General features: G+C 40.2%; 1 pseudogene; it reads right to left on the bottom strand.

Annotated features, from left to right (window-relative positions):
• Positions 1–2,404: 2,404 nt before the first annotated feature.
• Positions 2,405–3,231, bottom strand: LOC110196576 (protein C1orf43 homolog; annotated as a pseudogene).
• Positions 3,232–14,348: the final 11,117 nt, after the last annotated feature.

Below are 14,348 nucleotides of genomic sequence, written 5' to 3'. Positions count from 1 at the left end.
TGAAAGAGTCCCAAAAAATACTGAAGAAAATAATATCTTTAAAAATAGACTAGATCAAATGGCAAAAGAAGTCCAAAAAGCCAATGAGGAGAAGAATGCCTTAAAAAGCAGAATTGTCCAAATGGAAAAGGAGGCCCAAAAGCTCACTGAAGAAATAATTCCTTAAAAATTAGAATGGAGTAAATGGAAGCTAATGATTCTATGAGAAATCAAGAAATTATAAAACAAAACCAAAAGAATGAAAAATAGGTGACAATGCAAATTATCTCACTGGGAAAAGCAACTGACCTGTAAAATAGATTCAGGAGAGATAATTTAAACATTACTGGACTACCTGAAAGCCATGATCAAAAAAAGAGCCTAGACATCATCTTTCAAGAAATTTATCAAAGAAAATTGCCCTGATATTCTAGAACCAGACAGTAGAATAGAAATTGAAAGAATTCACTTTTCACCTCCTAAAAGAGATCCCACAATGAAAACTCCCAGGAATATTATAGCCAAATTCAGGTCAAGAAGAAAATATTGCAAGCAGCCAGAACAAAACAATTCAAGTATTGTGGAACCACAATCAGGATAGCACAAGATATAGCAGCTTCTACATTAAAGGGTTGGATATTCCAGAGATCAAAGGAGGTAGAATCACCTACCCAACAAAGCTGAGTTTAATCCATGAGGGGAAAAAAATGGCATTCAGTGAGATAGAGGAATCTGGTTCAAAATACTGAGTGGCGGCATGCATTCTTGAGAAAAGACTAGAGCTAAATAGAAAATTTGACTTTCAAATACAAAACTCAAGAGTAGCAAGAAAAGGTAAATGGGAAACAGAAATCATAAGGGACTTATTAAAGTTAAACTGTTTATATTACTACATGGAAAGATAATATTTGTAACTCATAAGACCCATTCTCATTATTAGGATAGCTAGAAGGAGTATATATAGACAGAGGGCACAGGTGTCAATTGAATATGAAGAGAAAGTATCTAAAAATAAAATTAAGGGGTGATAGAGGAATGTACTGAGAGAAAGAGAAAGGGAGAGGTAGAATGGGGTAAATTGTCTCAAAAAAAGAGGCAAGAAAAAACTTTTACAGTGGAGGGGAAGGGGGGGAGGTGAGAGGGAATGAGTGAACCTTACTCTCATTAGAATTGGCTTTAAGAGGGAATAACATACACACTCAATTGGATATAGAAATCTATCTTATCCTACAGGAAAATAGGGGGGAAGGGGATAAAAGAAAGGGGGGGTGATAGAAGGGAGGGCAGATTGGGGGAGGGGGTAATCAAAAGCAAACACTTTTGAGGAACGACAGGGTAAAAGGAGAGAATAGAATAAATGGGGGGGTGGAATATGATGGAGGGAAACACAGTTAGTCTTTCACAACATGACTATTATGGAAGTGTTTTTCATGATTACACATATATAACCTATATTGAATTGCTTACCTTCTCAATGAAGGGTGATATGGGGAGGGAGGAAGGGAGAGAATTTGGAACTCAAAGTTTTAAAAAATGAATGTTAAAAATTGTTTTTTACATGTAACTGAGAAAAATACCAAATAAAAAAACAAAACAACCCCCCCCCCAGTTTGTTGATATCTTTGGGGTTGGGAAAGTATAGTTACACTCTTCTTGATTCCTGCCAAAACTAACGCCTTCCTTGAGCAGCTTACTCTCCAAGTCTATCTTGGTCACCACTAAGGACATTGCTTATTTTCTGCCTCTCTCCTTTCAGAGGTAAAAATGTGTATATTTAGAAGCTCTAAATATACTTTCTTCAGGTATGAAGTATGAGTTGGTAGTATTTTCTTTTGAACATGTCAAGCACAAATCTCACACTTTTTAGAAAAATTGGCTGCCATATTGGTCAGTAAAATCTTTCTTTTTTTTTTTATTATTTTTACAGCCGTTTTTATTAAATAACCATTTTATTAAGTCAGACCAGTGCAGTGACTTACTGAGGGAATATGGAATTAGTAGCTCTATCACTGACAGTTTCCCTCAGTTACATCTTGATCTATATAGTATGTGAAGAGAAGAGCAAGGCAGTGCACTGAACACAACACAAATCTCAACACCCTATTTCCCTTCTGCCTTTTTTACTCCACGACTTTAAATGACATGTCTGTGGGCTAGATCCTCATCCATGTGGGTAAGATAGAGGCTCTGTAGTGTCCATTTCTAGCATCATAACCCCTCCCCCACTCCTTAATCTGTGTAGGATAAAACTGACTTTGGGAGAGGGCAAAAAATAACCTCAATCAAAAACAAGTTGAGATAAGGACGAAATGACACAGACAGAGTTAAAATATGTGGATTCAACTTCATAAAAAAGTTATTGGAGAGGGAAAGAGGGCCTCATGGAGCACACATTTCAAGAATTCTGGGCATAATGCTATCAATGCTATCCAGTGCCACTGTGTCTGGATTCTCCTATTGGAGCCATGTTGGCTATGGCCATCCCCAAATTCAGTCGGAGGGTGCTCTCTAGTGTGTTGTAGTTACCCTTAAAACTCTTCAGCTCTAGGAAGTACTTGGCTCTTTTCCTCTTCTGGCTGGAGGGTAGATAGGTGTCCTGGATAGTTGTTGGGGAGGAAGCTTCAGGAGACTGTGTTAGATCCTTAGCTGCCGATTGGTGCTGCCACTGGGAGCTCCCACCACGGGCTTTGACAGTGGCAGCCAGTTCACTCAGTGCTTCCTGGTAGTGTAGATATTCAGTCTGGCCAAGGATGCCGGTTCCATATCAAGCTGTCTCAAGCCATCTAGCAGGGTATCAGTGAGAGCTTTGCCCTTCAAGGATGTACTTGTATTTCGAAGCTCCAGCAGATAGGAGCAGAAGTTCTTGCCCATCAGAGAATGAGTATGCCAGCCTTCTGAATGGAATGGGATCTCAGAGGTGCGAATGACATCCAATGCTTTCATCCTGTACAGGTAGTTGTAGCAATGTTGATTTCCTGGTGTCTCCAGCTGCAAAAGTTTGGCATCATCCTCTTCAAGAAGATGGGGTTCATACTTTACATCTTGGACCATCCTTGGGTAGTAGGATGTCAACCTCTTCCTTCAGATCCTTGGGAGCATTGTGTTCCACAGGGGTAATGGCCTCTTCAAGACTATAGCAAAATGCATGATCTGCCTCTTCACAAAAATGAACAGCAGCACAAATACCAAGCTCCCGTAGGCCTTCACCAGCATGACCTTCACCCTGGACAACCAGTTACTGCTGGACTCCATGGCCTCCTTCCAGCTTCATTAGCTCGGACTCTGTAGTAGCGATGGCCCTAGGGGTTCTTGGTGCTCCCTGGCCATTTCCTTATAGGGGAAGTCAAAGCCAGGCCCTGTTGGAAAACATGGTGGCTAGGGGGAGCATGGGAAACTGGGGTAAAGGATGAGAATAAAATCTATTTCTTAGCAGTTCTGGATTTTCCTCTTAACTTTGAAACAATTCTGTAGGCTTCACTGAGTGTTTTGTTTAGCTTCCACTATATCTATCCAACAGTTTCCCGTCCCTGCCATTTTACTTTAGTCACATACATGTATATGAATGTAATGGGGATCTGGTGTATGTCTAAACCATTTAATATGACATCTTTCACATTCATGATGCCATTAGGTGGTCTAGGTATGTGCTGAGTCCCCATTACAGATGACTTAAATGATCCCTTCCCAGAAGAACACAGAGACAGCCCCATCCAATATTCCAAGAAGGCCATTAATTTCATGCAGTAAGTTCCTTGAATTTGCCCTTGCAGACTTAGAGTCTGATCTTCATTCGAAAGACTATGCCAGGTTTTGTCTTCCCTCTTAACATTCATCTCACTTCATCTTCATTCCATCCCTCTCTGCCTAGGAAGTTTTTAAACCATCTTGCTAAGTCTCATTTTCCTTAGAGGCTCTAGCAACCAATTTGCAGACATCCTTTTCAATCCTTACCTCTTTAGGGATGCTGGAGAGTTCTACTGTGCAGGTAATCGACAGTACCAATGCTGTTTTGTCTTCATTGTCTTATACACTCTAGATAACACTGTGCAGTTTCCCAACCTGTAAAATTCCTTCAATAATTTCATTGCAGTATTAAATGCCACTGAAATTAACAGTCCTTGACCAGAAAATCTCACTAGTGCATATCAATTTTCTGAAATAGCATAACTATTTGAGTATAGCCCAGTCCCAATCACAATGTGTCACACAATGTAATAATGATCAATAATAGCTACCATTTATATAGCACTTTAAGATTTGCAAAGCACTTTACAAATTAATCCTCACAACAACCCTAGTATGTAGATGCTGTTATTATCCCCATTTCACAGATGAGGAAACTGAGAAAGCCAGGTTAAATGATTTATCTAGGATCGCACAGTTAATATGCAACTGAGGCTGGATTTGAACTCAGGTCTTCCTGACTCTAGTCCTTTGCTCTATTCACTGCTCTACTTAGCTGCATATATGCATGTGGCATAAAAGACATCATGTACACCACATAAATGCTTGACATTTCATAGGACTCATAGTGAAGCAATAATTGATCTGTTCTGGAAGGGTTCCAATGGGAAATTATGAGAGAGAGAGAGAGAGAGAGAGAGAGAGAGAGAGAGAGAGAGAGAGAGAGAGAGAGAGAGAGAGAGAGAGAGATCTGTCATTTATAACCTATAGAAAATAAACAAAACAACTTTGGGGTACTAACCCAACACTCAAATAGGCTTTCTCTATCTCTGTGTCTCTCACATATAGATCCACGAATAAACAAATCCACAATTTTTTTAAGAAAAGAAAAAAATTCTGAAAATAAACTCCCACAGATTATTGGTTCTTCAGGTTTATGGACTATCTCATTTTTCCTGTTATTTCTGGATTCACAATATTTTTATTGATTCTGCCGCTACCCACAAGAAACCACTGCTTCCTCTTCTACCCAGTTACTGTTAACAAACCACTTAACCATTACATCACAGTAAAGAAAATAAACAGTTTACTTAAGTAGTGAGCATTACGATATCAAGAAAATCCATCAGTGTCCAAACCTTCTCAGCTCTCATGCTATTTAAACAAATAACTTTTTTTCTTATGAGTCCAGCGTAGTCCCAGTCCTGCAACATTTTCTTAATTCCATAAAACTAGGAAAGCTGGAATCTTTGTGGTAACAAGTTTTCCATTACCACAGAAACTTCACTTAGCACAAGAAAGTTTGCCCCCATTGTCAAGTAGGTGGGATATATCCAGAGGCAGCATGGCATAGTAGATAACATGATGGACTTGGAGTCAGGAGAACCTTGGTTTGAATCCTCTCTCAGACACCAGCTGGGTGACCTAGAATAAGTTATTTGACCTCTCTGAGACTCAGTTTCCTCATATGTAAAATGAAGACAATACTGTTCCTGCTGGGTTTTTGGGAGAATAAGATGAAATGATGTATGTAAAGTGCTTTATAGACCTTAAAGTGCTATCAAGGTGAAGACTCTTGCGATTATTCTCAATTGAAATCTTGGGCATACTCATGGGCACCACAGACCCTAGAGACCTGAAGCATTTTGGAGTTGCCCCCAAAATCACTGAATGTGTCATCACCCAGAACTGGAGAGTCAGGGTGAGTAAAGGATACGGAAGAGGTCAATGTAACAATTCTCTCACCTGGGGGTTCTCAAGTAACATTGGCACTTGGTCACATGCATCTACTGTCTTTCCAGAGTCTTTCAAAAATTCCTACACAAGCATATATGCATGCCTCTTGCAAAAGGCAGAAGCTGTGAATGACCTTTTATCTGTGATTCGAAGTTGACATCTACCAAGGTGGAAATTTTCCCCCTCCTGTGTTTTCTTGTACCCTCATCCCTAGCCTCCTGAGCCCTTCCATTTCATTGAATCTGGAACATGCACTCTGTTGTTGACAAACTCTCTTTCATCCTAAATGTCTTCACGCTTTTTCTCTTTTCCATTTCACACCCAAACTCCCAGAGAGTGGTATCCATGGTACTTCCATTTTCTCATCTCCCACTCATTTCTCAACCCTTGCAATCTATTCCACAAGCATTTGCCTCTCCAAGGTTACCAACAATATTCCAACCGCTAAGTGCAATGGCTTTTTCTCTCTCCTCATTCTTCTTGGATTCTTTGCTGTTTCTAACATTGTTAAAAACCAGTTCCTCTTCTTAGATATTCTTTCCTCCTTTGGTTTCTGTTATTCTGTTTTGGGTCTCCTACCTGCTGACTGCTCTTTCTTAGCCTTCTTGTTCTGTGTCCTACACAGGTATCGTGTCTTCCCTTCTTCCCCAACCTTCTGTCCTGAACTCTTTCCACAATCTGTCTCTGATGATTTGGTCAGTTCCCCTGGATTCAATTATCCTCTTTATGCAGATGATTCCCAGATATGTAGATCTAGTCCTGATTTCTCTTTTGAACTCAGCGTTCATTTTCAACTGCCTGCTAGTGTCTCAACATGACCAAAATTAAATTCATTATATTCCCTTCCAAACAATCCCTCCTCTCAAAGTCCCTCATTCTGATGAAGCATCAGCATCTTTCTATTGCTAAAGTTTGCAACCTTGGAGTCATACTTGACTCTTGCACATGCTTTGCCTCTGTGTTCTCCTATATTCTAATCGTTGCCAAGTTTTTTTTTTGTGATACTAGTTGTATTCTACCTCTCCCATCCATCCCCTTCTCTCCATTCAACAGGCACATTACCTCGATGCAAGTCTTTATCACTTCTCACTTGATCTACTGTAATAGCCTCCTAATTGTTCTATTTCCAATTAATTTCAGTATCAGTTCATCCTACACATAACTACCAAATTAATATTTTGAAAAGACAACTCTCAACATGTCACCCCCCCCATACAAAACCTTTCTGTGACTCCCTATTGTTTCTAGGATAAGTGCAAACTGCTTGGCATGCTGTTTGAACCCTTTCCAATCTGATTCCCAGCCATCTTTCCAGACATTCCTTATTATTCCTCTTTACACATTATTTGTTTTAGTCAAACTGTTTGACTAAATATTCCAGGAACTCATCATGCCACCTCCTATCTCCATGCCTTTGTATAGGTGATCACCCTGCTTCCTTCAGTTCTCAGTTTAGATGCCACCTCCTATATGAAGAATTTGCTGTTATTTCCACTCATTAATGTTCTTTCTGGAGCAGCAACATGGTGCAGTGGATAGAACTCCAGGCCTAGAGTCAAGAAGACCTGAGTTCAAATCCAGCCTGACACTTACTAGCTGTGTAGCCCTGGGCAAGTCATTTAACCCTGTTTGCCTCAGTTTCTGATCTGTAAACTGAGCTGGAGAAGGAAATGGCAAATCACTCTACTATTTTAAGAAAACCCCAAATGGGGTCACAAAGAATTGTACATGATGAATCGACTGTTTCTTTCTGCCCTAAAATTACTTTGAATTTACTTATTTGTGTATCTCTCCTTTACTTACCCATTGCATCTCTCCAGTAGAATAAATCACCTGAGGACCAAGACCATCTCATTGTTAGTTTGGTCTCCCTAACATTTAGCATAGTGCCTAGCACAGAGCAGACATTTAAATAATATTTGTTCTGCTGAATTGAAATGTGATCAAGGAAGAAATGACATTGTAATTGTAAGTTCTATACACATACGACTCAATATTTAAAAGGAAAGAGATGGAGATGAGACAATAGGGTGTAAACACATGCTGAAAATGCCATTTATAAAAGCTTTTATCCTAAGTGGGACTTTGAGAACTTCCTCAAGATTAATCTAAAATAGTCTCTTCAAAAATAAATGGTTTGGTAAGACACAGACACGCTCACAAAAGATAAAATAGAATATCAATTGCATGAAATTGAAAAGGCTTTGTACTATCAAAGTTAGTGTAACTAACATTAGAAGGGAATATCTGCTAAGATTCTGATTTCCAAAATAGATGACTGAAAGTCATTCCCTGAGGGATAAACGTCCAAAGGATATATAAATAAACAGTTCTCAAAAGAAGGATTGCAAATTTTTAATAGCAAACTTTTAATTGCAAACATTTAATAATGAAAAGTTTCTCCAGGTCACCACTAATAAGAAAAATGCAAATCAAAACAACTCTAAGATATTTCCCTCATATGAAAAAAATTGGTGAAAATGACTAAAGAGGCAAATATTCATCTATAATATCTTATATAATAAATAGTTGTTATTGGAAGGGTTGTGGAAAGATGGACACATTAATGTACTGTTGGAACTGTGAACTGATTCAAACATTCTAGAAAGCTATTTGGAATTATGGGACAAAAATGACTAAAATGCTTATGCCCTTTGACCAAATGATTTCACTACTAGGCATGTGCTCTAAGGATGTAAAGGATAGAAAGGTCTAATATATACCAAAATATTCATAGTAACACTTTTTATAATAAAAAAGAATTGGAAAAAAAGTAGATGTCCACTGACTGGGGGATGGCTTAAACTGATTGTGGCAAGTGAACATAATGGTATATTACTACACCATAGGAAACAATCAACATGAAGACTGTAGGGAGACATGAGAAGACAGATGAACTGATGCAAAATAAAGAACAATAATATATAGAATGACTACAACCATGTAAATGGAAAGAGCAGCAACAACAAAATTAAAACTGAAAGGCATATAATCATAATGAAGAGATTAGAGGCTATACTTCCCTCTCTTATTTGCAGAGGTGGTGGACTGTGGATATATGAAGGTCATTGGCCATCCCTGACATTCCCATAAAGTACTACACATACTTTTGGGCATATTTGGTGAATTGGCAAGTTTTGCCTAACTGTCTTCTTTTTCTTTTTTATTCTTTATTTTAAGGGATTGTTTTCTGTATGGGGGTGGGATATGTTGGGAAACAAAGGTGGTATAAATTTGAAAGATACCAATACAAATTTAAAGAAAAAAGAAAATGAATATTTTGAGGAGTTGTCTAGTATTGGGTTATTGATTGAAGGAACTGAGAGTGTAAGACCAGAGCTGCACAATCTATTCTAATCAAACAGGAATATAAAAAAGAAGTCATTGGTATATAATGTCCACAATTTATATCAAGGAAAGACAGAGTATGCTTCTTTGACTTCCTGCAAATCACATTGCAATGCTGGGAGTAGAAAGAGAAAGATGAAAGTGAAGGACAGAATAGGCTACATTGTTTTATGGAGAAGGAACTATGGCAGAGTGGAAAGGACATTGGGTTTGGACTAGGAAGACTTTGCTACTGATCAGCTTTGTGACCTTGGGTGAGTCATTTAAATTTCTTTGAGTTCCTTAATCTGTAAAATGGGATTGATAGTGTTTGTACTACCCATCTAGGTGTGCAAGGCATATTTGATTAGAATGTGCACCCAGGGAACTTTATTTATTTTTGTTTTTTAAAAGGTGAATGTTTATTAAATATTCAATTATAAAACTTTTTTATTCATTAAACAAGATTAAAGAAAGCAGAGATTAACCAAGTCAAATTTTTAAAAATTAACTGAGATTTACTTAAACAAAAATAACACAAAAATATCCATTGAGGGAAGGCATTTAAGTGTGCCTTGCCACCCTGTGTACAGGGCTGCGTGTGAGACTAACTACTCACAAGGTTCCTATGAACACACACACACACACACACATACACACACACACACACATTTACATAAATGCCAGCTTGTTTGTTTTTTTTCCTAGCAGGAATGTCCCATTTTTCCATCACTAATTGTCTATCTACCTTGTCTCTTCTATGGGTTGGAGGTGGGGGTGCTGTTGTAGCCTCATCTGACTACCTATTAGTATTTCTGCCTGTAAGGGGGTGTGGGAGAAATAATAGGAGATAAAATGTTAACCCTTAGGTTTTGATGATTTGTTGACAGCTCTGATGAGGCTGACTTGGGAAAGAGGCTAAGCCTAGTGACTAAAATGGGGATTTGGGTCTCTGTTTATCTATGAATTTCAATTTTCTACATAGTTGGCTTTCATGCCCCTCCTTTTAGATTAGATCTAAAGTTGGCCAACCAGGCACACTGCAGAGCTGGGGAAGACAGAAAAAGGGAGACAATAAGGCAGGTTGTTGCTTTGAAAGTGAGTCAGTCCATTACTAAAAAAAATTTAATTTCTTTTCTTTTCTTTTCTTTTCTTTTCTTTTCTTTTCTTTTCTTTTCTTTTCTTTTCTTTTCTTTTCTTTTCTTTTCTTTTCTTTTCTTTTCTTTTCTTTTTTTCTTCCCTCCTTCGGCTCCTATCTTTGACTGAATAGAAGAGACACCTCTGCAAAAGGGGTGAGTGGACAAGCTTTGCACATGTACGCTGCTGGTTGCTCAGCGCAGGAGATGGGGCTTCCCTTCCCTCTCCTGCCTTTCCTACCCCAGGGAATCCGAGTGGTTCTCAAGGTTCAGCAGCTTGGGATTATAGTCTTCCCAGGAAAGATGTCCCCTTCCAACCTTACCTCCTACATCACCGCAGGCGGCAATCTGGCGCTCTGGGGGTTAGAGGTGACCGCTGACCTCCCAATACAAGCTCCTTTCTTGTCTCTGCTCTATCTCTCCATCCCTCCACCTCCAGCCATCCCCCGCCCTCCGCCCTCCATCCTCCCCTCCCTCCACTGCGGCTCGGAAGCGCGCACCTCCCCTGGCCAGGAACAACTTGCTCGCAGCCTGGCAGAGCAGCGGAGGCAGCTGCAGCGGGCGGCCACATCTGGAGAGAGCCAGGCAGGCGAGCAGGTAGGTAGCCAAACGGCTGCCCAGCTTTGACAGCTCCTACCTGCTGCAGGTAGCAAGTGGGCGCGAGGGACCTGCCACCTAGGGGTGGGGGCAGAAATGTCAGGGCACTGGGAGCTCGTGCAGGCGTTTCCGGCTTTGGTAATAGTAGGTTGGCTTTTGTAATGTAATGATGGTTTTTTGACGGGAGCAGAGTGGGCTAGAGTGGAAGGGAGACCAAGTAGACAACCATTCCCCCAGCCCGTGGTTTGCTTTTGTACACGTCAGGCCTTCGGGAAATAGACTGAAGAAGAAACCCTGGGGCTCCTAAGTCCAGGGCGTCGAGTGTCCATGGTTCCCCCACCCACGGAAAGAACTTTTCTTGCCTTCTTCGGCCTTGGCTCCCCAGTAATTGGACTCAGCGGTTCCATAGGACCCCTTGCGTGGCGACCTCTACCCTCAGAAAGTGGAATGGCCCAGGTGGAAAGGCGGGCGCGGGTTCCTCGCCCTCTGCTGCAGGTTCTGGCCAGTGCCCTTCAGGCCAGCGGCTGCAGCTCTTTCAGGACGCCTGCTCGGTGGGAGAGCAAACTTTGGAACTCCCTGGGATTTCCTTGACCTATCGGTGCATGTCTGCTTATTTCATTTTGGGGGGGCTTTGGGAGGGGGCGGAGGTGCTGTCTGCTAGTCATTCCCAAAGATTTTTTTTTAAAACAGGGAGTTGTCATTGCTATTATTATTATTATTTATTCATTTTTTTTTCCTTTTTGTGGAGGGAGGTAAAGAGAGCAGTCTCTGAAGGCTCAATTAGGGAACTTAGCATTCAGTCATCGAGTCCAACCCCTGATTTTTTTTACGGATGAGGAAGCCGAAGCTTCCTCGAGGGGGGCGCGGTGTGTGTGTATGTGATGGTAATGATGGTGGTGGTGGTTGTAGTGACTAGCACAAGCTAATGGAATATGAGCAGCACGGCTGGATCTGAAATCCAGGACTCTTTCCACTACCCTGCAGGGGCAATGTGACTACTTCCTGGAATAAGGAGGAAATCCGTTGAATTTGGGGTTTTCTCCTTGGAGGCATCTTTTCCATTTCTTTTTAGTCTTCTTGGGGTGTGGGGGTGGGGGACGGACAATACTATGGATGAAATTTTAAAAAACTAAACAGAGCAAAATAAAACAACAAGGCAGCCTGTGATACAAGTATGAGTATTTTTGAAATTGTAGAGCTTCTTATTTTTCCAAATCTATGATGGCAGCTAATCAATGGGCATATATTAGGCATCTACTGTGTACCAGGCACTGTGCTAAGCACTTTACAAAAATTTCATTTTATACTCACAACAACCCTGGGAGGTAGTTATTATTAGTCCCACTTTACAGATGAGGAAACTGAGGCAGACTTGCCCTAAGTTAAGTGACTTGCCACTAGTATGAGGTCATTTTTGAATTCAGATCGTTCTGACTCCAAGTCCAAGGCTCTAGCCACTGAAGCCACTTACTTCTATTTTTCCAAAACTTTTTTGGTGGCTCCCTTTTGCCAGATGTGGTCATAGAGAGTCAGACAGGACTGAAACCATTCAACAACAAAAACAAATTGCCTTGAACAAAAATACAAATATGATATTTAATGCCTCCTGGAAGGGAGCAAAGGACCCAGGTTTGATTACTGGTTCCTTCTCTTACTACCCTCATGACTGTGTAAATCACTTCACTTCTCTGGCTTTTACTTTACTTACCTGTAAAATGGGTGAGGATTTGACTATGACCTCTAAAATCCCTTTCAGCTCTAAGTCCATGATATTTATTTTACTTCAAGAAACATATCGGCCGTATGACCTTAAACAAATGGTTTACCTATTAACGTGTACTAGACTACTCTCTAAGACTATGAATTACAGAAAAGGTACTGATCTGCAATTAGTAGTGGAAATTCTTCACCAGAACCTCCACACACAGTTGAAATCCTAGGTCAAGTCAAAAGAAAAAACAAAACAAAACAAAACAAAAAAATATGAAGGTGGGAGTTTCAGATTTGGGAAAAGCACCAAAGACCTCCTGACTACCAGGCCAATGCTATCTCCACTAAACTATTTCTCTCAATATGATTAATCTTATATTATTATTATGTCCTATGTAATAATATGTAATATGGTATGCTAATCTAATATAGCACACAATATATATTATATTAGTACATAATAATGTGGTATGCTAATATTATGTTATATACTAGCTTATAAATTAGTATATCCCCTAGCTTGAAATTTGGGGATGGAAAACAAATTTTCTTTTCCTCTTCTTTTCAATCACACTTGAAGTGTCACTTTATCTAAAAAGCTGTACACTTTTTTTTGGTGAGTGATACAGCTAGATCTTTGAAAACTAGTAGTTTATTCACAATGTTTCTAAAATGAATTATTAGGGAAGAAGCATTCCTCAGGTGAAAGAAATAATCAGTAAGTCAGAAAAAAAATTCTGAAGAAGCAGAGGGGAATCAAAATCAAGTCAAGAAGTTGGAAGAACTTAACACAAAAGATCCCAGATTTAAAGCTGGAAGGAATGTTGTAGATCACCTAATTCAACCCCCTTATATTATTGAGGAATCTGAGGCTCTGAGAAGTGAGTTGTGACTTGTCCAAAGTCACAGAGTTGCCATTTGAACTGGAGTCTTCTTATTCTAGTGTCCATGGTCTGTCCACTGTATTATTCATCAAAAGAAGAAGAAGAAGAAGAACAAGAAGAACAAGAAGAAGAAGAAGAAGGAGAACAAGAAGAAGAAGAAGAAGAAGAAGGAGAAGAAGAAGGAGGAGGAGGAGGAGGAGGAGAAGAAGAAGGAGGAGAAGAAGAAGAACAAGAAGAAGAAGGAGGAGAAGGAGAAGAACAAGAAGAAGAAGGAGGAGGAGGAGGAAAAGAAGAAGAAGAAGAAGAAGAAGAAGAAGAAGAAAAGAAGAAGAAGAAGAAGAAGAAGAAGAAGAAGAAGAAGAAGAAGAAGAAGAAGAAGAAGAAGAAGAAACTCTTTCCAGTGTCATCCAAACGGAACCAGACTCTAACTTGGGGGTGGCAGAAGCCGAAGAAAGCAGGCGAAGAAACTCTTTCCAGTGTCATCCAAACGGAACCAGACTCTAACTTGGGGGTGGCAGAAGCCGAAGAAAGCAGGCGAAGAAACTCTTTCCAGTGTCATCCAAACGGAACCAGACTCTAACTTGGGGGTGGCAGAAGCCGAAGAGAGCAGGCTGGAGACAGAAGAGTCAGGAATCAAACAGAAGTTTAATTTTGAAGTGAGGAAAAAGGATTGCAAGCAAAGACCCTGGTGCTGGAGCCCTGCCCCTAGTGGGGGGCACCTGCTTTCCTGTGACAATATCTCAGTACTTATACCAAGGGCCCATGAAGTGAGCTGTAGCCCTGACCATGAGGGGTAATAGCAACAATGTGACAAGTTTGATTCACAGCAGGAGTTCATGACCAGAACATGGACACAAGAGGTGCTTGTCCAAGCTCAGACAACATCTGGGGCTGGTCAAAGCAATACTCTATATTATTTTGGCAGAAGGTGAGATCATCCAGTGGGTGAGTGCAAAGGATTGTTGTTATGCCAAGCTCAGGGCACAGCTTGCTAGCTGGGCCTTATCCCTGGAAAACAGGGTGTCTCCTAATATCTTGATATTTATCTCTTTCGGCCAAAGAGAGGTATTCTGAA

Source organism: Phascolarctos cinereus, unplaced genomic scaffold (assembly GCF_003287225.1).
Source record: "Phascolarctos cinereus isolate Bilbo 61053 unplaced genomic scaffold, phaCin_HiC Scaffold_5;HRSCAF=322, whole genome shotgun sequence".
Classification (NCBI taxonomy): Eukaryota; Metazoa; Chordata; class Mammalia; order Diprotodontia; family Phascolarctidae; genus Phascolarctos; species Phascolarctos cinereus.
The sequence above is the reverse complement of the archived record's forward strand: the minus strand, read 5'-3'. Positions and strand labels throughout refer to the sequence as shown.